This window comes from Artemia sp. Qi Xiang Cuo, chromosome 8 (genome assembly GCF_049724085.1).
Source record: "Artemia sp. Qi Xiang Cuo chromosome 8, ASM4972408v1, whole genome shotgun sequence".
In the NCBI taxonomy this organism is placed as follows: Eukaryota; Metazoa; Arthropoda; class Branchiopoda; order Anostraca; family Artemiidae; genus Artemia; species Artemia sp. Qi Xiang Cuo.
The window spans coordinates 27,142,601-27,152,088 of record NC_142801.1 but is presented as its reverse complement, the minus strand read 5'-3'; positions in this window follow the sequence as shown (position 1 = coordinate 27,152,088).

Here is a 9,488-nt window from a genome sequence, read left to right as displayed (position 1 = left end):
TCAATTGAACGGAAAAAATATAAGAATTATTTATTTAACAGAAATCCTAGCTTTACGCAAATGAAATACCATTGATACCACTAATAATACATGCGATACTGAACGAGTTATCAGAAAGCTATAACTTACAGGTTATTAACACGTTTCACCAGTTTTGATTGGAATTTGTATTTTTTTTGCCAGAAGAAATTGAAAATTGGAATGCGCTGTATGGACATTATATAGGGTTTTTGCTTGAGTACATTATAGCTTGCCAAGTTTTTAAAAAAATCGACTAATCAAGTTATCATATGGAGTAACCACCAGCTTTCTCTAACCGATTGACACACAAAAAAATGAGTGTCACATTAGAAAACCTGTCTGCTAAGGCATGTTTCGTTCGTAGTAATAGGTGACTGCCCCTGGTAAGCCATGTATCCGTGAAACTGCACTGGATATTCATGTGTTCGTGAAATCAGCACCTCTCTTACTAGCCACCCAAAAAATGGGTGTTACCTCAGAAACCCGTCTGGTAAGGCATGTACCGTTCGTAGTAATAGGTGACTGCCCCTGGTAAGCCGTGTATCCATGAAACTGCACTGTATATTCATGTGTTCGTGAATGTGTTCGTGAAATCCTATACACCCTTACTACTCACCAGTCAAGGTCCATCCACATAAGAAGTGGCTGACTCCCCGTCATTGCAACGATTTGTTGGTCGTTTATTTTGACGTCATTTGGCTGATCTTGTTAGAAAAGAGTAAATGAAAACATGTGCCTATACAGGGAGTATCCTTTCCTTTCTAGGACATTTAGAATTACTCTAGAACTCGAGAGGAAAATTGCTCCTTTAGAAAGTATTGGTCTGAAAAACCTTTTTTTGATAAAATCTTTTTCATGCAAAGAGGGCTTTTCGTCATTTAAGTTCCGTAAACTTTGACCCTACATCAGTAGAATGCTTATAATGAATTTGCTCAAGGCTCTAGGAAATTCATTATAAGCATTCTACTTACACCAATTTTTATATAACGAAGACACACCAACACTAGCCTACTCGAAACAAAGAACCACCAGCTTCATTCTTCGCAGCAATTAGAGGCTTTGTAAGCTCAATGACAGACAAGATCGAATCGAAACTATTTCACTCGATGGATAGGAAAGGAAGTTCAATTCTGTGTTCATAGCCTGGAGAGTGATTTCAGGGGGGCATTAGTTAAAGTTTTAGAGAGGTACAATGGACTAGGACCTGGCTAAATGGCGGATGGCATGTTTTTCCCTGGTACTTCAGTGATCAACGTAGTTCAATGAAAACCAGAGCTCAAGTACCAGGGCTTGTGGCCCATGGTTCATAGAGCTCCATCGAGTGCAGACACCTGGGATCATAACTGCGGCTTTTGGCCAGGGTTTCCTGAATTAATTCTGCTAGCTCCCCTAGTGACTTGGCTAATGAAAATGCCCTCAATTATTTTGGTACTCCCCACCATAGAGGCAGAACTGGTACGCACCATAAAAATATGCAACACTATGAGCACGTTTTGCTAAGTTTGGGTGGGATCCGACATTCGTCTTGAACAAATGACCTTATGGCATGCATTTAGGATTTTGTGTGGACAAACTGTGGATAGCCTTTTTGATAGGTATTCTGATGATAAAAATTTAGTAATACCTTCTCCTATCAAATAAAAAAAAACAAGTTTTTTCAACTAAAAGTAAGAAGCAAAATTAAAAATTAAAACGTACAGAAATTATTACGTATACGAAACGGGCTGCCCCCTCCTCAACACCTCGCTCTTTACGCTAAAGTTTTTTAGTACTTTTAAAGGAGCTTCTTATTATTCTAAGTTAACGACCCTTGTATTTCAGGAGTCGTTCTTAAAGAATTGGGACAAAATTAAAACTTCAGCGTACAGAGCGAGGTTTTGAGGAGGGAGCATCCCCCTTCACATAAGCAATAATTTCGGTTCGTTTTCAGTGCTATTGTTGCTCTATACTTTCAGTTGAAAAAACTTCTTTTTATTTAATTTTTTATCGTTTTTTAAATAATGCCAGGAAATCTAGCTGTGCCTCCACAGAAAAATACCCCTCCCCACAGAATTATCGTCTAGAAAAATTTAATCCAGGTGAAAATTAACCCCGGAGAATTACCATTAACATCTCCACGCGTAAAAATGAGACGAAAAACAGAAATCAAGACATAAAAACTATTTTTGTATAGGAGTTGTGGCAAATTTCCCAACTGTAAAAATTTTCCTGAAAAGTTCATCCCCTGGAAACTTCCCTCCCCATGAAAAATTACCCCGTGGACCCCCCCCCCCCCCCAAAAGAAAATTCGTCCCCCCTTACCCAAAAATGTAAGTAGTTGGGGGCCCAGTTACTTTAGGCAGACCCATAGCCACTACTCTTTTCTTCCTTTAATGATTTAAGTTGACGAAAAAGTTGAACGGTGATTTCCTCAAAGCGCAGTTGTTAGTAATTTTCTTCAAGACGCAGGTGCATGTTACATAATAGGGAATTTTTTCTATGAGATGCAGGTGTCTGTTACGTAATAGAGTTTGTTAGAGTCCGGTAGTCGAGCAGGGGAGCCTGCGTAATAGGGAATGTTTACTTATCTTGATGCTGACGCAATCTTACGTGACTTGGTAGATTTATTGGGAATGACAAAATCACGCGTGACATGCTAGACTTCAAGAGCCCGTAGGGAATCCCTGCTTGTGACTGAGCACAGCAAACACCTTGGTGTTACGTAAAGACGGCACACATGTGGGTGTTACTTAATGAAGATGCACCTATGGGATGTCACATAATACTTTAAGAGATTCCATTTTCTTTCAATGCGTTTTCTTTTTTTCTCAGGGAACCTTTATAATCCAAAGATTTTTGTCTGCATTAGGATTGAAAAGAGATATCCCCTCAACGGAATGGAGCGCTTTACAACTTGACCCATAAACGCTTTCTAATATTATTATCCGGGGAATACTTTCTAATGGAGACGTTTCGCTGAACCTACGGATTACATGTTCCCAATATCTGCAATAATTGACATGCAAGGGAGAAAATCGATTAATAGAAATTGGTTACATTTCATGTGCACCTGCTTGTTAAATTCTATTAATGTTCTAACACGACCTAGACAGGTTAAGTTAGGAATTGATTTAGTAAGATGTTGCATAGCGTTGGCTTTAGATATTTCATTGCTTAAATGATGAAGTATTGACGATTCATCCTGGAACAAGACATTTTACGAATTAAGACTTTATTTTGCGTGCAAATTTTATTCATAAAACAAAAAAATATAAAATCATTAAATCACAGAAAAAAATAGTTAAAACTCAACAAACAGAAAGATAAAACGTGAAAAAAGCTTATAAAGGATAAAATATAAGCAAAATGAAGCATGAATTAAAGAAAGGATGGAAACCTAGCAACCAATTCTAAGGGACGGGTTGTTATTAGAGGTAAATTAAAACCATAGTAAGAGATATTTCTGAGAGGTTTTAGTGAAAATGTCTCGTTTCTTTGAGCCAAGACCTGGTTGAAATGCCTCTGTTTCTTTGACTGGGTTTTATATTTCAGCCTCCTCCGCCGAAAAAAAATCTTTAATACCTTCCATCTTACCTTTAAGCTGTAAAAGGCGCTAGTCCAAGGTAATTCGTATCACCGCGGCAAATTATGGATGGCACAAGACTACTTCTGGCACCCTCATAATTCCAAAGGCATTTTTAGATTTATTTTTCTTGTTTAACATGATACACCATGTCAATTCATGCCACCGTACCAAATTATGACTGGCCCTCTGGCACCCTTTGGCATCCCTCATCATTCCTAAGACATTTTTAGAATTTGTTTTTTAGTAAAGTGATATCCAATTCCACTTCCCCGCTTCTGATCCCCAGTTACAACGGTTGCACCTCTAATTCTGCTGGATTCCACCCCGGTTCAACTGATTCCAGTTTCCACTATGCCCGTTCCGATCCCCATTCCCAATTTGCCTCGGGTAGCGTCAGTTCCGGATTCCCCACGTCTGCCTCCCGATTCCACAAGTCCGATTCCACCAATTCCGCTCCAAGTTTTGCCGGTTCCAAGATTTTGTATGCGGTTACCTCTGTGGTAATCTATGGATGACAAATGACACCCCTCTGGCGCACATTGTCACACCTAAGGGATTTTCAATCTTTACCCCACAAAAATAACTTTATAAAATAAAAATGAACATTGTTTTATGGAACCATGGAAACTTGCCATTTTATTGTTACATTGCGATGTTCCATGGTGATTACCAGCCTATGACACTCAATGGCTGACATACGGCACCCTCTGAAAAGCATTATCACACATATGGCGTTCTTGGGCATTTTCCTGCAAAAATATCCATTTACACTTGAATCAATCGTGTAAACCTAGTGAAAAATCCCCAATAGTATTTCTTCTGATGAAACGTTAATAACAAAATACTTAATACAAAACAAAAAATACGTCTTACAAAACAAAAATAGTTTCTACAAAACAAAAATCATCCATACAATCACAATGTGTTTTTGAAAAATACAAAATACTTCTTAAGGAACAAAAATATTTCTTACAAAATAGAAATATTCCTGGCAAAAAAAAAATTCCTACAAAACAAAAATACACCCTAAAAATAAGAGATTGTTTTTACAAAATACAAAATACTTCTTACAAAAGAAAAGATAATTCCTAAAAAACAAAAGTAAATCCTAAAAAATCAGAGATTGCTCTTACAAGATACAAAATACTTCTTACAAAACAAAAAATACTTCTTGCAGAACAAGAATGTATCCTAACAAATCACTATATCTTTTTTAAAAATACAAAATACTTCTTAAGAAACAAGAAATAATTCTTACAAAACACAATCACATCCTAAGAAATTACAAATTCTTCTTACAAAATACAAAATACTTCTAATGAAACAAAAATATTTTTTACAAATTAAAAATATTCCTTGCAAAACAAAAAATAATTCCTACAAAACAGAGTACACCCTAAAAATAAGAGATTGTTTTACAAAATACAAAATACTTCTTACAAAAAAAATAATTCCTACAAAACAAAAATAAATCCTAAGAAATCAGAGATTGCTCTTACAAAATACAAAATATTTGTTACAAAACAAAAAATACTTCTTGCAGAACAAAAATGTATCCTAACAAATCACTAAATATTTTTAAAAAATATAAAATACTTCTTACGAAACAAGATATAATTCTTAAAAAACAAAATTACATTTTAATCAATCACAAATTCTTCTTATAAAATACAAAATACTTCTTATGAAACAAAAAATAATTCTTACAAAAAAAAAATACATCCTAAAAAATCACAAACTGATCTTACAAAATACAAATTACTTGTTAAAAACAAAACAAAACTTCTTACAAAACAAAAAATACACCCTAAAAATAAGAGATTGTTCTTACTAAATATAAAATACTTCATATAAAATAAAAAAATACTACTTACAAAGCAATAAACAATTCTTATAAAACAAAAATACATCCTATAAAATCACGAATTCTTACTAAAAAATACAAAATACTTCTTACGAAACAAAAAATAACTCTTACAAAACAAAAACACATCCTAAAAGATAACAAATTCTTAAAGATCATATCCTAAAAGATCACAAAATATTTTGTATTTAGTAATAAGAATTTGTGATTTCTTAGGGTTTTTTGTTTTGTAAGAATTATTTTTTTGCATTGTAAAAATTTGTTTTTGTTTTGTAAGAAGTACTTTGTATTTTTTAAGAACAATCTCTGTTTTTTTCTGGATGTAGTTTTGTTTTGTAAGAATTATTTTTTGTTTCTTAGGAAGTATTTTGTAAAAAGAATCTGTGATTTCCTAGGATGTATTTTTGTTTTGTAAGAATTATTTTTAGTTTTTTTTAAGAAGAATTTGTCGTGTTTTAGGATTTATTTTTGTTTTGTAAGAATAATCTTTTTTTTGTTTTGTAAGAAGTATTTTTTGTTTTGAAATAAGTATTTTGTATTTTGTAAGAACAGTTTTCGATTGTCTAGGATATATTATTGTACGGTAAGGAATATTAATTGTTTTGTAATAACTATTTTGTATTTTGTAATAAGAATTCGGCATTTCTTAGGATGCATTTTTTTTTTGTGAGAATTATTTTTTGCTTTTGTAAGAAGTATTTTTTGTTTTGTAAGAAGTATTTTGTATTTTGTAAGAATAGTCTCTGATTTTTTAGGGTGTATTTTTTGTTCTGTAAGAAGTGTTTTTTGTTTTGTAACAAGTATTTTGTATTTTATAAGAACGGTTTGTCATTGTTTAGGATGTGTTTTGTAAGAATTATTCTCTGTTTCATAAGAAGTATTTTGTACTTTGTAATAAGAATTTGTGATTTCTTAGGATGTATTTTTTTTTACAATTTTTTTTTTGTAAGAATCATTTTTGTTTTGTTAGAAGTATTTTCTATTTTTAAGAACAGGCTCTGATATTTAGGATTAATTTTTTTTTATTTTTTTTTGTTTTGTAGGAAGTATTTTGTATTTTGTAAGCAGAATTTCTGATTGTTTAGGATGTATTTTTTTGTAAGAATTATTTTTCGTTCTGTAAGAAGTATTTTTTGGTTTTTGCAATAAGAATTTGTTATTTCTTAGGATTTATTTTTGTTTTGTATGGTTTTTTTGGAAGAATAATTTTTGATCTTTTAGGATGTATTTTTTTGTAAGAATTTATTTTGCTGTTTAAGAAGTATTTTTTATTTGGTAACAAGTATTTCGTGTTTTGTAAGAAATGTTTGTGCTTAGGATTTATTTTTGTTTTGTAAGAATTTTATTTTGTTTCGTAAGAGTATTTTCTATTTTCTAATAAGAATTAGGATAATCTTAGGATGTATTTTTATTTGTAAGATTTATGTTTTCGTTTGATAAGAAGTATTTTTTCTTTTGTAAGAAGTATTTTGTGTTTTGCAAGAGAAATCTCTGATTTTCTAGGATATATTTTGTTTTGTAAGAATTCTTTTCTGGTTTTAAGAAGTATTTTGTATTCTGTAAGAAGAATTTTTTATTTATTAGGATGTTTTTGTGTTATATAAGAACAATTTTTTGTTTTGTAAGAAGTATTTAGTATTTTGTAACAAGTATTTTGAGAGAACAGTTTGTGATTGTTTAATATGTGTTTTTGTTTTATAAAAATTATTTTTTTTTGTTTCGTAAGAAGTATTTTGTATTTTGTAATCAGAATTTGTAATCTCTTAGTATGTATCTTTGTTTTGTAAGAATTATTTTTTTGTGTTGAAAAAAGAATTTAAGATTTCATAGGATTTATTTTTGTTTTGTAAAAAGTATTTTTTGTTTTGTAACAAGTATTTTGTATTTTGTAAGAAGAATGTCTGATCTTTTGGTATGTATTTTTTTTTTCGCAAGAACTATTTTGTTTTTAAGAAGTATTTTGTAAGAAGAATTTACGATTTTTTAGGATGTATTTTTGTTTTGTTCGGGTTAAGTAGCGATGAGTATAGAGATCCCGAACGGTGATTTCCTTGCTGTTGTACTACTAATTAATCTTCTGGTATATAATCTGGCCATTATTCATACTTTGCCCTCGTACAACACCTTGGACTGCAAAACTAAGAACAGTATGAAGGAACAGGATTCTCAGAGAATTATTTCGAAAACTGAATACTTACAGTACACTGGACAACAAAACTGTACACAGTATGGCTGAACAGAATTCTCAGACAATCAATTAAAAAATTGAATACAACTCCCAGTAAAAAAAAGCTTTTCGACATTCATATCGAAAGTCAATAATCTTAAGCCGTTCGAAATATCAAATTTCAAGCCATGCTTTGCTCCCTAAATCTTTAGTTGTAAAAGTAGAAACTCCATTTAAAACCATTTCAAATCCGAAAGTGGGCTTTCCATGTATAACCGGTAAAGAGGAATGCCTTCTCATGATTCAAGTGTAAGCAAAACAGTTCTCAAATAGAATCTTTTAATGTCTCTCTAGGAAAATTCAGGAGTAATTTCCACTGTGACTGTGGCCATGAGATTGACAATGGCATATCACGCCTGGAATTATTAAGAAATATCACATACGAACAGTATCGAATTGAGGAGGGTGACAAAGGAGACATGAACAATGCACCAGAGTCAGGGGGCCTCAAACAAACATAAATTTTTTAATTTTTAATTCTGCAAAGATTTGTTTTTACAGTTTTGTATTTAAAAAATTGGCATTGTATTTGACATAAAAACAAATTCCGGATTCTAAAATTAAAACTCACATTACTAACATGTCTGAATTTTCTGAAAATATAAAGTAAAAAAAAAACAAAAAAAGAAAGGATTAATATACAACAGTTCAAACTAGGGCTGTATTGTTAATTGAGATGTTCGTATATTAAAAAAACATAATAACACCAAAAAACCTTATATTCTGTTTTATTTTACCTTTTACTTGACTTACTTGACTTAAGCTTTACCGGTCTTAAAAGGTCGTTTTAGTTATCTTCTGTCACTAGGCAATGGATGTAACTTCTCTATAAACGTCTGCTTCCTGTGAAACGGAGAAAGGGCAGCATACTGAGCAACAAAAAGTTATCCTCCCTTCTTGATGGGGGTGATCTCTTCGTCAAGAACAGTGCATTTGACCATCGAAGAAAATTCGGGAAACAAGAGCTTTTTATTCACTTCCTTTGCGCTAGACATTCTCATCCGCCGTAGATAGTGTTTGAATTTGAAACCTTGGAGAAGCTTGGTGTTGGATATTTTATAGTGGTCGGTCATACAACTACTGTGTCACACTGATTCAGGTTTGAAGGTAGCGATATGGCGCGGATTGTCTTTTTAAAGAGTTCACGGTTTACATGATGATAGAGCTGAACAATTCCATTTTGAGAGTTGTAGATAATATCTGGTTACTCCAGATGGGTGTTAAATCTTTAAAACTAGAGCTCGCAAGTGCCAGTCGTCTCATGTCAGGAAGTATTTTTTGTTTTTTAATAAGAATTTGTTTTTTTCTTAGGATGTATTTTTGTTTTGTAAGAATTTTTTTTTGTTTTATAAGAAGTATTTCGTATTTTGTAAGAAGAATTTGTGATTGTTTAGGATGTATTTTTGTTTTTTAAGAATTATTTCTTGTGTTGTAATAAGTAGTTTTTGTTTAGTAAAATGTATTTTGTATTTTGTCCAAAACAGTTTGGGATTGTTTAGGATGTATTTTCGTTTTGTAAGAATTATTTTTTGTTTCACAAGAAGTATTTTGTATTTTGTAATAAGAATGTGTGATTTCTTAGGATGCATATTTTTTTCGTAAGAATTATTTTTTCCTTTGTAAGAAGTATTTTATGCTTTGTAAGAAGTATTTTGTATTTTGTTAGAATTATTTTCTTGTTTTGTAAGAAGTTTTTTTTATTTTCTAACAAGTATTTTGTATTTTTTTAAGAACAGTGTTTGATTGTCTTGGACGTATTTTGTTTTGTAAGAATTATTTTTTGTTTTATAAGAAGTATTTTGTAAGAAAAA